At 47.5% G+C, this 13,987-nt stretch overlaps 1 long non-coding RNA gene across 1 annotated transcript in view; it reads right to left on the reverse strand.

Annotated features, from left to right (window-relative positions):
- Positions 1-6,189: 6,189 nt before the first annotated feature.
- The window catches only part of LOC109306261, a 19,682-nt gene continuing 11,884 nt past the window's right edge, over positions 6,190-13,987 (reverse strand). Inside the window, exon 3 of the long non-coding RNA XR_002099920.1 lies at positions 6,190-6,262. This is a non-coding gene — a long non-coding RNA (uncharacterized LOC109306261). The remainder of the gene's footprint in view (positions 6,263-13,987) is intronic.

A 13,987-nucleotide genomic window follows, 5' to 3' on the forward strand; every position in this document is an offset into this window, starting at 1 on the left:
TTCAAATGAGCAACCAAAGCATAAATATTCAAAAAGCAATTAAAAATAAAAAAAATAAAAACAGCTTATGGCCCATACTCTCAGCTGCTGAGCTCTGGAGCTCTTCATGCTATAGTTTCATGGAATTGCACCAGCTAAGGTGGCCCTTAATTTCAGGCCTTTGCTATGAGTTCAGAGACAATTTTTATAATCATCTATCTGTGGGTTCTTTTATATTACTAATAAATGGCTGCTAAATAATATGTCTACCCTACAAGGTCAATAGGCAACCATTGTAAAGCCAGCATTCAGTCACCCACACAAGATTAGCAGAAGCCATTAATGATTTTTTTAAAGCACTTTAATTATATAAATTAAATTGGATTTTTCTCAATGTTCTCCAAGCTGTCAGATCGAAGTAAGATAGTTTATGCTTCCCGTGACAAGGATGAGCCATGTGCAGCCTGTTGACTACCTTGCAGGTAGTGCCAGTAGGTAGCGCTGGCACTTGAATTGTCATGTGAGAAACATGTTGCCGAGATTACTTGTCCTGTTTAGCCTCTCTGCTTTTTCTGTGTATTTAGAGTAAAATAGCTAAAGTAAAGAAAGACCAGAGACCTCTTCATAAAAGGGCTAGCGTGGGGAAAATACTCTGCAAGGAAAAAACCTGCATGAGTTTTTGGCTGAACTGGGTGGCCAAGTAGTCTTCATTTCTCCTCCTGAGATCAAATGCGTCTCCCCATGTGAGGAGCTTGCCATGAAACATGTGGCTGAGGGCCATGGAGTCTGTTTCCCTTGTTGTCCCTGAAGTAGCCCAGAAGTGGCAGAAGCCCAATGTGCAGATGCTAGGGATTCCCAGGGCTGTAATCAAGGGGTTTCAAGACCAAACACATGTAAGTTCTCCCTTCTTCTTGTCCATGTAGTCATATGAAAGGCATGAGGAACAACCCAGTTCAAGTGGCCTGCTTTTTACCATTAATTCCAATAGCAGTTTGCCACTGGAATATGGCAAGTAAAACAGATGTTCTGTATCACCTTCCGTTTCTGCCTGGCCGTAGTCTACTTTTGGCTGCATAGTGGATTTACAGGAGAGGTTGGCAGTCTGCAGCCTACAGGATGGATCTTCCCCCGAAGAGGTTTTTTCCACCTCCCAAGCACACCATTGTTAGTATGTGTTGTACAAGAATGCATTGTCTAGCATAGGGGTAGGCAACAAGTGCCAAAGCATGGCACATGAAGGCATTTTGCTTGGCATGCGTGCCTTGGAGCAGACAGCAGGGAAGGGGTCAGTCAGGGCTGCGCTGCCACAACAAGGATCAGACCCTTCACAGCTCCCCTGCCACCCATCCCTTGTATGCCAACATTTTGTAAGTCAAGGTTGCAGGTGTTTTTGGCACTCTGCTCAAAACATTGCTGACCCCGGTCTAGCAATTGCTGCGTCCAGCCTGCCTTTACACAGCGCTGTGTTAAATTGGGTCCTTATTAGCAAAATGTAGCTAACTCCTGATATACAGCATTAGTGCACCAGAGGAGATGGTGATAACCAGGCGCCTACAGCCACCCCAGTTGTACACAATTTAGATTAAGCCCTGAGTGGATGGAAGCTTTGTGTTTGGCCTTTCACCAGTATGCACGGCCCTGGGTTCCCCTCTGTTGTGTCCTCTTGTAACAAACATTATTAGTGCTGTTGTAGCGAGACAGTGGCAGTTAGTACATTCCCTACAAGAGAGAGAGGGGCACACATTGCCCTAGTATATGTTCAAATTTGAATTTACCATCATTGGATTTAGCTGTTAAAGGGCCAGAAACTCATGTATGCCACTTGATACTGAAAGGGCCTGAGTTTTTGCCACTTAATTTTTCCCTGAGTGCAGCTGTTTTGTACCAGTCCTTATGAGGCAACTGTGGGTTGTCTTTCCTTTGTGGGATGCCTGGGTGGTGTGAAATTTATGCCTGTTTTCTTTCCTGTGCTGGGGCCATTTCCAGGGCAGGACTGCTTTTGGCTGCCCATGTAGCCTTCAGAGCAAGTCCAAGAGTACTGCCATGTGATAAACCTTGTCTACTTCAGCCCTTTCTGTGCATGCCCACCCATACAAATTAGGCAGCACAGACCATGCAGAAGCATGTCTGAGTGGCCCTGAGTGCATGCTCCCTGCTCTCCACATCTGGAGAGCTTGAATGCAGTGCTGGGATTTGTGCTCAGGGCTGCTCTGAGCCTCTCAGGCATGCTCTGGAGCAATCCACCCTGCAGGCTTGGGTGAAAGCAAAGTAGGTCCAATCTCTGTGATGCTATTGGGCTCGCTTCAGAGGACATACAGACCTGGACTTAGTGACCATGGCTCAGCAGAATGAGCCCTGGAGGCCTAGAGCCATTGCAAACTACCAGCAGCTATTTTTTAGTGTTTTAGGAAAAAGGAAGCGAGCAGAAGACCCAGCAGCTTATTCATTCAGCCTGATGTGTACAAAACAATGTCAGCCTGGAGGAAGCTGTTTTGTAACCAGCAAGGTTTCTTTCTAGTTTCCAAGGTAACTTGCATCTCCTGTGCTCCAGGTGAGACTAAGGCTTTAAAAGCACATATATCGGATACAAATAATTTGACTGAAACAGAAGAAGCTGAGAGTAAGATTTAACAATACAAATTATCTGTTTTAGGATTCTGTGCTGACACCCACCAGCTCCGTGTCTGAAAGCCTGTTAGGTTATTAGGCTGGAATAACAAAGACCCTATTGGCTTCATAAAGGTTGCTGTACTTCCCTATGGCATCCTTTTCTAACCTAGGTGATTAGTTCATTTTTCAGGGGGTAGAAGGTTGTTTCCATTCAGAAGAGAAGCTGAAGATGGGTATTTCTTTAGTGAATTCCTATTTATTTAAGAATGTACATGCAGTCCTATGTATCAGAACAAAGAGAGAATTTAACAGGAGAGACCCTTTGCTTATAGTTCCAAGCCAATTTCAGCCAGCACTTTATCCAAAAAAATTCCCCTTCTCCTTACCTCTTTACTCAGGATCATGGTGCCAGGGCTTCTCTGGCTGTATCTGTGCTTCTCTGCATCTTTTTTTCTTTCCTTCTGTGATTTTACTTTTTTCTCTTTTATAGAGACACAGGAAAACCTCCACCAATCAATGCCTCAGCCCCTACGTTTACTGCCTCTCTTGCCAGGGAAACCCCTCAGCCACATGACTCAAGCCTTGCCCCTAAGCCAATACTGTGGGTGGTGGCTCATATTATTTCAGCCATCTGGTTCCAGAAAGGAGCTTGATTCCTTCTTCCATTTATGCTGAACAGGCCGCTCGTTATGTCTAATAGCTTCAATCACCTCTAACACCTCTTTATAGGAAATTCTGTTTTGTAAGTACAACTTAAATGGGGTAAAGTGGGAGAGCAAGAAACACTTTAAATACTACATGGCCTGACCACCACATAAGCTTGTATATCTGTTGTGCAAAGTTGCGTGCACCAAAAAATATGCAGAGGTGGTAAACCTGCACGCTGCTTCATGTGCTTTCTCAATATGCTGCTAAAATGAAAAATCAACCTGCAAATCTAGTGACATAGAGGACTCTTCTACATTCTCGCTGGATTTAGTAGGAGTTGTTGTGGAACCATAATTTTCAATGAAAATTTGGGAGAGGAAGTGGCATTCTGGTTAGGCCCCAGCAAGCCATAGCTGTGAAACATCAGATTGCCTAGATGGGAATAAAATACAGCTAAATATAAGGCAGGGGAGTGGGAAGGGGGCCCCAACAACAGCTGGCAGGGAGGGGGAGGCAGCAGGGAGGGAGGGGAGGCTGTGTGGGCCTGGGTGGGTGTGGGGCAGGGGGAGGCAAAGTGTGGGGGGGTCATGGTGGCGACTTGTTGGGGCCAGGCAACAGGGAAGGGGGGGCATCACGGTGTTGGTGCCCCCCCACTGCCTGGCCCCAACAACAGGTGGCAGAGAGGAAGAAAGGGGAAAGGGGAGGAGAGGTGTGGGGGGAAGCCCTGCTGCAAGGTGGAGGTGGGCAGGGAGAGGGAGCCCCCTGCACTGGAGGCTGAAGGAGGCAGCAGAGGGAGTCTTTACATGGCTGGCCCGAAAGGGTGAGTGGAAGGTGAAGGGGAGCCACGTAAACACTCCCTGAAATGCATCATTCTTGATGAGCAATTAGCTAGTGCGTGTGTGTGTGTGTGTGTGTGTGTATTTTAATATTGTAAAAGCCTGTCTGTCCACAACACTTTGCCTGTCTGTCAGCCAATCAGAGTTCAAAAAAATCAGAGTGCAAAGAAGTCTTGGGACAGGTGGCAATGCACCGTGTGCCCATGATGGCAGGGACACAGGGGATGGAGCTGGCCTTGCCCCTCCACCCCTGCTCTCTGGAGGCGATGGCAATGGAGTGAATGGAATGGGGTGGGGTGGGGGGTGAAGCCAGCAGCACTGGCCTTACCCCCCACCCCCTCCCAGTCCTGCTTCTTGCAGGAGGCGATGATGGAACAGAGGTGGGGACGAGGCCACTGGAGCTGACCTTGCCCCCCACTTGCTTCTTGGGGAGGAGCGGTGTTGGGACACTGAGGGGGGGGGCAAGGCCAGCCCCTCCCTGCTTCCATCGTTACCACCTGCAGGGCCATCCCACAGGAATGTGGGGAGGGAGGTCCCCAGTGTGCTCAGCAGCAGACTGGTCTACTTCTGTGTCGGCCTGGGAGTGTGCAAGGGGGTACCCCCACACCCACCCAGCTTGGCAACTGGTGCCTCCCCTGACACTACAACAGGGGTGGGCAATTATTTTGAGTGGAGGGCCACTTACTTTGTTTTGGGAAGCCATCAAAGGCCACATGACAGGCATCCAGGGGCAGATGAATATTAATTTTCTAAATTTTGGGGGCCCCATGGGCCGGAGAGAATGGCCTGGTGGGTCACATTTTGCCAACACCTGTTCTACAGAATCTGACTCCCCAGGTACCTCTCTACTTTTACCTGCGCAGCTACATCCCCTTTCCTCACCACCCCACTCCAGCCTGTCCCTCACCCTCTGATGCGTCCATTTCCATTTGCACTGAAGGGCTTTCTTGCCTGCATTACATGCCAGCTTCTGGTTTCTTTACTATTCTTTCCATCCAGAAACAGCACACACACCAACTGCAGGTGCTGCCTCAGCCAGACAAAGGGTTTTTCAACTGAAAAGCTGGCATCCCAGGCAGCTAAGCTGAGCTCACCTGGAGCCTCACAACTCCACTGCAACCAGCAAGCCTCAAGCCTGTCAAAGATGTGACAGGTCTGGGCTTTCCCCAGCCAGGGGGGGGGGGGGGGCGTGCAGCTGGAGTTTATGGTACCTCCTACCCACCTTTCACCAGGGGGATCCTCGGTCCTGGCATTTCCTGGGGCTGCCAGCAATCCCACCAGGCCTTCCAACCCTGGCAGAGCGCAGTTTTAGTGGTCGTGTCAGAACCTGGGACCTCCTTCTTCCCCATAGCCCCAGCCCATACCTCCAAGTTTGTCCTGGCATGGGATCTCAGCAGGGACATGTTCTTCCACTGCTGGCTGGTGATGCAGTGAGTGCCCCCTCCAGCTCTGAGAGTGGGGCATTAAATCATTTTAAAAGGATGAAAAAAGGAAATAGGTGTGGATGGAGTGAGGAGTCACTCTGCACCTGGAGCTTAGGGAACCCCAGCAGCGGGAGGTTCACCTTGAGGAACAGCAGTTTCTCCACCAAACCAGGATCCAAGCAGGTGTGGTGGGGTGTCACTACATCCCTAGCAATGCTGAACACCCTCTTGCCTGGAATGCTGGTTGGTGGACAGGACAGGTGTTCCCAGGCAACCATGGCCAGATCTGGCCCAGTGGGCAAAGGGTGACACAGCAGTGGTTTCACATCCTCAGCAAGATAGCACTCAGGCCTTGGTGGCTGCCTATCTTCCTGATGGTGGGGTTTGGTGCCTCTGGACCCCACCATGGAAGACTGGCTGGTGGATAGTGTGGCAGAATCCAGTCTCTGTCTCTCCCCAAACTCTGTTAACAGTTGGATGACCAATCTGACAATTCGGTTACCATGGTCACTGCAGAGGGCAGACACCCTTAGCCCCCATCAGCTTCAGGTAACCCTAAGTTATAACATGAGCTGGATACATTCATGGGGGAGAAGGAAACCTGCTGCCTCTGCCTATGTGACTAGCCTCACACACCCAGGTAGGGGCTTAAGCTCCCTATTGTTCTAAGCAATGTCATCATGACTAGGAGGGGGCTAGAGACCTGACAGTCTACTCGGCAACCAGTGATGCATTCCAAATTGGTTGGCTAGCAGTCAACAGGTGCTAGTCTTCATTGAGTCAGGTAAATGAGGTCATATGGTGTATATAAGTTAAGGACTGCCCAGGAGGTGGGGCAGCAACCATGATGAGAACTCTCAGAGAAGCTGGACCATCTGATGCTCTCTCTTGAAACTCATGTTCAATGATCTGCTTGCCTCCAGAGGGAATTTCCACCTGCCTCTGGATGATACTTATGAGTAAGCCATTTGAGATCTAACTAGATATATAGCTTGGAGTAAGTCAGATGTGTGATCAAAGGCTACAAGGCCACTGTTTGCTCTAAGGTGTTTCTCTGATACTGCTCTACCTGGTACCCTATTCCAAACCTACTCCTTGTAACCAAGTTCTCCTCTGTACTTAGCATGGGAGACCTATATTAGGAGAGGGTCTAGATTATGCCTTGGGGTCCCCTTGGTATGGCTGACTAAGGGAGACCACTATTTGTGCTTCAGCCTGAGGGAAGCACCCCAAGTTCTTGCAGTGGGTCAGGTACCCCTCAAAGACTAGTAGGTGTGTGTTTCCCAGGGGGCAGAAGGCAAAGATAAGTCCATACCCTGTGTGGTGGTGGCTTTACCCTCAGGCTTGCAGGTGTGCTCCAGGAATGGGGGTCGGCCGGACGTGAGGTGCCCCCATGGAGTTACTTTGCACCTGACCACCTTCCAGGCTCTGTGAGGTGGGTGGTTCAATGCAGGAGCACCCCCCACTGGCCTGCCACAGGCAGCACCTGTGGTGGGGGAAGAGACTGGATGGTGTGCTAGCATGGAACACTGGATCCCCTTCTTCCATGTCCCCCCGCTTTGGCTGATGCATACACTGCCCCTCACCCTCAGGTCACACATGGTAGCCAGCACATGAGCCGTACTGGACTGCAAGAGATCAAGCCATTTCCTGATGCCTTCCTTCAGCCGCCTCGTCAGTGCCTGCACATCTGGTGACAGTGGCTTGCCCCAGCCAGGAACATTGATCCCCTGGAAGCTCTCTATTTGGCTCTGAAGTTCCCTCACTACAGGGATCACCTGGCTAAGGATGGCATCGTGAGCTCTGAGGGTCTCAGTTGCCTCAGGGAAGGGCTTGAGGACCAGCAAGATCTGGAAGATGATGTTCCACTCATCTCTGTTCAGGGGCCCACTGATCTTAATCTCCCCAAGCAAGGCCATCTCATGGATGGCCTTCTGTTGTTCCACCAGCCTCTCAAGCATCAGGTATGTGGAGCTCTACTGAGTCTCCACATCTGCATGATTTTGTGCTGTGGGATGTTCAGCTCTGCTTGTTTGTCCTGCAGCATCTTCCCCTGCTTGATGCTCTGATGGAAGTAGCCTGCCACCTTCCTGCATTTTGAAATGAGCTTGCTGGTAGTGCTGGCACCATCACCGGCAACCCTGTGCCCCTCCAAGGTGTCCCTGACTACAAGGTGGAACTTGTGTGCCACATATTAGCCCCATTGTTGATGACCATGAACCCATAGGTGAGCTCACCCTGCCCAGTGAGCCACCCCTGCACCAAGTGGTTCATGGCTTAACTATGAAGAAAAGCTATGGCCCCCATGATCTCTGTTGCCATGTAGGACTCATCCATCACCTCAGCTTGAAGGAGAGCCCACCAGTGGCCTGATTGGTCAAACCAGTGTCCTGTGAGGGAGAGGTATGCATGATCTTCACCATGTTTGCTTCAGATGTCCAACGTGAAGTGTAAGGCCACCTGCGGACCTGACTTGCATAGCTCCTCCCTCAAATAGTCTCTGCATGCCTCATACAGGGAGGCCACCACCGTCCTGAAGGTGGTACATGTGGGCATGCGGTATGAAGGGACCATAAGTGCCATGAGCAACCTGAACCCTGGCTGCTCAACAAAGAAGGGCTGGCATTCCACAGCAAGCATTTCCCCAGTGCTTTGGATGATCTTGGTAGCCCTTGCAACGCACACCCCATTTCTGTCTGCCTTTCTCCTATTGTTCCAGGATGGCCTGCCCCTGCTTTGGCGGGATGGGGGCTTTGGAGTGAGAGGGGGACTTCCCTTTGGGCACACTCCCACTAGTGCCAGCCTGAGGAGGAGCAAGGGCAAGGGGGTGGGGCCAGTGGAGATGCATTAGCATCTCCATTGTGTTCATGCGTTTCGTTCCCTTGCTCCGGCTGGTTTTGGCGCGGCAGTGCAGGCAGATAGCATACATAGGATCATCTGCCAACTCAAAATGATCCCGGACCACACTACCCGCTCGATTCTGAGATGCGGGTGCATGTGTGGATGCTGCAATTTTCTGCTTCTCAGCAGGTAGAGGTACAGCAACAGGAGGAGCGAACTCAGCTGAGCTGCTTGCCTCCACCTGTACATCAACTTCTTCCAAAGTGCCTTATGGGGAAAGAGACCTGGCTCTAGGGGAAACTTGGGGGTGTGGAGCACAAACTCAGATGATTCCCCATCCTCCCCCAGAATTTCCCTTGCTAGGGCACTCAGATGCAGATCCAGCTCCAGCTCTTCCTCTAGCACTGGAAGGCTCAGCATGGGAAGTGAAATGGGGGTGGAGGAGACTGTCATACTGGTGCTGCTGCTTATTATCATGGTGGTGGTGGCGGGCAGTTATGGCTGGTACTCTTGGAAGGGATGCAGACTCAGACACAGGCAGTGGCACTGCCCCCCTTCTCCTTGCTGCCTGTACTAGTGGAAGCCTCATGCTTGCTTGTTGTAGCAAAGAGGCTGCATTTCAATTTGGGGAGGGGAGGAAACTTACACCTCTCCCTATCCCCCCTGTTCTGCTCCTCCCTGAAGGCTTGCCAGCTGCCTTTTCAGCAGGCTTCATGGTGTGTTTCATAGTGTCTTGTCTTTGCCTTGGTGTGCTGGAAAATCTCTCTTTCTTCTATAATGTTATCTATCTGATTTATGCAATATATGTAGATATTAAAATAATTGTATGTATGTGTATTTATGTAATTATGTGTGCTTGTATGTATATATTTATGTAATAAATATATGTGTGTGTGTGTTTTTCTTATATAAATTCTATATTATAATATGCAATATAATAATGCACACTAAAAAAAGCACAGATTTGAAAAGAATCAAAATAGACTAAACAAAAGGAGGATTTGTGGGGAGGAATAAGTTGAAAGGAATCAATTAATATAATAATAAAATAAAGGGGTATAGAAAGAAAGCAAAAGGTATTGCTGAATCCCACTTGCTAGGCTAGCAACTAGGAAATCAATGGTAGTAGTCTTTGTTGTTTAAAACTGTTGAGCTTTTGAAAGATAGCTCAGCAACTGACCCCAAGGCAGAAAGCAGGCCAGTTCAAACAATTCTGCCTTTTATCCCCCAGCTACACAGTCAATATCAGAGGAGTCCTTCCCCCCTCTCTGCCCCCTCCCTCTCCTTACTTTCTGTTTCCCTGCAGGTAAGCCCAACTTCAGCTTTGAAACGCAAAACATTTCAAAATGTTTCAACTGCCCTTGTTTCGTTTTGAAGCTGTTTCAAAGCCCTTCATTTCATTTTGATTTTGCTATTTCAGCTCCAAATGAGTTGAAACAGCGTTGAAATTAAACAGCCTGCGAAATTTCGCCCAGCCCTAGTAACAGGGAATGATGATGGTTAACTGTATATGTGTGCTGTGCTGCTGATTAGTCACAAGACAGAACTGTAAAGATATGGTGGGGTGGTGTTTAAGTTGTAATATACAAGTAGGTACAGAAGTGCTGCTTAAAAGTACAATTATGGAATACCTGAGATACAACTTGCAGCAGTTTTGAAGGCAGTAAACTGCATCAATTCTGGATGAACTAAGTCTATGGGTACCTGGAGTAAGTGCCATATATGCAAGTTACTGCAGGTATGTTTATTGCTAGGTCAGTATTTTCAAATTTGCTTTTCACTTCCATGTGCACGGGGAGGGCAGAGTCTGACAATAGGGAAGCGGGTACAGGGGAAAGAATTTGGAGGTGCAGAGGACAAAGTGGCTGTTGATTCCCCCTAGATTTATCCTCCATGTTTTAGCCATGGAAGAGGGACACATTAAAGGCACACCTCAAATAATTAGATTCTATACCTGGAAAATTGTAACAAATTTATAGATTTTCCATATATAGAATCTTATTGGGGGGGGAGGTCATCTTATATTTGAGTAAATATGGTATTACAGTCTTGTATTTCCTTTGCTCACTTACACCTACATGAAGTGATTGTGAAATGCTACCATTGTGATTCGGTAGTACTTTAGATCCTTTTTGCACACAAGGGACCAGAATCATCCATCTGCAGAGGGCCAGCATAAAGCTTTGGCACCTGCTGAGACCCATTCTGAGGAGAAACAGTAACCACCTGATTTGTCCTTTGGATTTATGGCCCACAAGAATAAGTTCTGATTAATGTAGCACTCCTGAATTCATTGGTAGTACAAACTGAATTCAAGACCTCTGAAACCATAAAATAAGAGTCAGTGTTGTCACAGCTCAAGAGCTCAGGTTCCTTGTTTCAAAGACTGTGGCAAACTCATAAATCTCTATGGGCACATCAAAATGAGTGCAGATGTGTGGTATGCTGCGCCGCAGACCCATCTATGGCACCGCACACCATATACATGGCATTCCCTACACTGCTACTTTGCAGTGTGAGGGGGGAGGTTTGGACCCCAAGAGATCCTGGGATCAAAAAAAACCTGCACCAAAAAAGGCAGTGTCACACATCGTGGCAGCACACGCCACCCAAAACCAGAGGCTAGCTGGCCAGAGCAGCAACATGCCGTGCTCCAGAGTGCACATGGCACAAACATTCCCCAGGGACAAGTAGCAGCAGCACACTGCTGTTTTCCCCAGGGAAACAAATGTTCTTGCTCATGGGGACATGCCCTATATGTCTACTCACCACTACGGAGGGGACAGAAGCCAGCCAGTATTAGCAGAGGATCAAGAGGGATAATGAGAACCCTTATGTGTCCATAGACAGGATATGTAAATCCTTATGCTTCAGGGCATATGTTGACCACTGACTGCCAGGTGCTTGAGAAATGTGTTGCCCTTGAGGAGGTTTATTCCAACTTTTTACACCTTCTGGCCACTATCTGACAGGAGACCAAATTAGCTGGACCAAAAGGTCTGATGTCCATAGGTTTTAATTCTTTTTTCTGAAATGGTGCTGAGCACATATCCTTAGCTGCACTTGCAATTAAACCATAACTTGCACCCACTGTCAACCACAGATAATTTTGTAAAGTAGGTAAAGGCTCCTAGTAGGTAGGTTTATAGTGAGTCTATCATTGCACCGCTCATGTGTGTCAAAGCTGTAACCTGTTCATGTTGTTTAAGCTTTCTTATTTACATACAACAGAATCCACATTTGCAATCCCAAATATGGTGCGGTTCAAACATTAAAAGAGCAGAGAGAGCACTCAGTTGCTGACTGCTTTAATAGTGTTCACTGGAGGTTTTAGAGAAGAAAGCAGACTAGGCCTCCAAAACTTTGTGTCAGGCAGTGATGTAGTCTCCTTAGCAACCATCGAAAAATTCAGTTGCTATAAAATGAAATCTAGATAGCTATTCATGCGTCAGATCACACAGGTCAGATGCTGTTCATCTCCCTACCGTCTGTTACAAAAGTCACTGAAATTTTAATTGCCTCTTCAAAATCAGTAGAAAGGGGGAAACGAGAGACCAGAGTAGACACTGAAAGTAATATTTTAAGCTTAATTCTTTGAAGTTTGTATTATTGTAAATTGCCTCCAAAAATGTGCCTCCAAGGCTGGAGAAATCAAGGCCAATGCAAAATGCTTAGCAAGCAGCATATAGTGCTTGTATTCATTATTCTTTATATGGGAGTAGGACTTATTGTGTGAATGTAGAAATTACAGCACTTCTAACAGAGCTTGTGAGTATACATTCATCATTTGACAATTCCATCACTCCTTAATCAAGTGTCATTTCATTGCTTTTGTATAGCCCGGAGCCTTGGCTATACAAGGGCAGGAGAGCAATACAGGTGCCAGTTTGAGTTTTAAAAACATAAGCCATTTTAAGTCCAAGATGTAATACTCCACTTCTGACATGGAGTAATTTGCAAATAATAGGCTATTAGTGCCAAAAGAGGTCTCCCCAGTGAACTCATGAGGGAGTTCTGCATGAAATAGATGGTAGGAATCTCTCTCATCTGATGGGATTTGATGTTCATGAATTATACGCAGAACAAGCAGTGATGCCTAGAGTTAAGGTTGCCTACTACTTTCCTTTAAAAGACTGTTTTCTGTTGCTTGTTATCACTGCCAAAATAACTACACAGGCTGGAATTTTCTAGGTGTCTACACCAGATTGAACTTTTCGCCCACACACGTTTTCATGCTGGCTTCAGAAGTTTCAGAGAACAAAGTTCGGAAAAAATAAAGTGTTTGGGCCCATCTTGAGAAATTCTTATAACCCTTGCACTGAGAAGCTTTCTTGCCTTCATGGTTTGGGGTAGGTCTTTGAAACTTGGTAGGGGAAAGGGTGGCTTCCCTTAGACTCAAAAAAATGCTTTCTTGCTGTCTCAGGAAAGAGTATGCCTACGTTGCTCAAGTTACAAACCTCTGGAAATCTAACTTCCCATACGCTCAGTACAGACCAGAGGCATAGCAGTGCCGCTCAGTGCTCAGGACAGCTTTGTGGTGCCTGGAGCAGCACCAGCTCCTGCAGTGTCACTTGCGGTGCCATGATCACCTACTGCTGTGGCAACAGCTGCTTTTGTGGCCACCCCACAAAGGCAGCTCCCATGGTTGTTGCCCCAGTTGTCCTCCCCGTCCTTAGTGCTGATAGAGACTACTTAGAGTTCAGAAGCTACATTCTCTGCGGATTCTGTCTGCACCTGGCATGCTGCAGTCAAGAGTAAGAGAGATGGAGCAAGACTGCTTCTCCGGAAAACCGGGGGCTGCAGCAGTGCCAGGCATAAGATCCATGAGCAAGAAAGTTGTTTAGTCTGTACTTTTAGTGGTGTCACCAATGGTACCTAAACGGAAATCCTTGGTAGTGTTTGCCAACAAAACAATAAAATATAACTTCCGCACAGGAAGTTGAACTAGATAACCTTTGAGGTTAATGCTATGGTTCTGTGATTCTAAATCTCACAGTCAAAGGAGCAGTATCAACATTTTATCTTGTCCAGTACTCAGCAGAACCCATCAGCTAAGAAAACCAGTGTGGATTCTGTCTCATGCCTCAGCATGTAACCAAGTTGGCCAAGGTCCAGAGTATTTGAGGAATGAAGCTGCTGGAGTTGCCTTGCCACAGTCTTCTCAGTGATGTTCCCTAAAAATGGGAGATGAGACTCAACAGCGTGCCAGATTTTCAACATCAAGGTTTGATTGCTTTGGTGTGACCCTCATGATAGCTCCTTTAAGAGCTTGGAACCCAGCTGCCCAAGAGAGAGATGCCAGTATTCTCAGCTGGCATGGGCCTGGTACTTCATTGCTGGACTTCGCTATTCAGAAAGGGCAAGGAGCCAGTTCACAGGCTGTGGCATGAAGCAACCTCAGTGCCTTTGTAGCAACAGTGAATGATACTGTCTGAAACTCAGACGCTGCATTTTCCTCTACAAACTTGCTTTTGTTTCTATATAGCAGATATCTAAGTTAGAATCTGAGCAAATCTATTAGAAAAATAACAGGAAAACTCTTCAAGATGGGGGGGAAAAAATCTCCGTTCCAAAAATTTTGACTTAATCACTAGTGAGATTTCATAGACTTTAGGGCTGGAAGGGACCTCGGGAGATCATCGAGTCCAG

The sequence above is a fragment of the Crocodylus porosus genome, unplaced genomic scaffold, assembly GCF_001723895.1.
Source record: "Crocodylus porosus isolate Cpor-Errol unplaced genomic scaffold, CroPor_comp1, whole genome shotgun sequence".
Classification (NCBI taxonomy): domain Eukaryota; kingdom Metazoa; phylum Chordata; order Crocodylia; family Crocodylidae; genus Crocodylus; species Crocodylus porosus.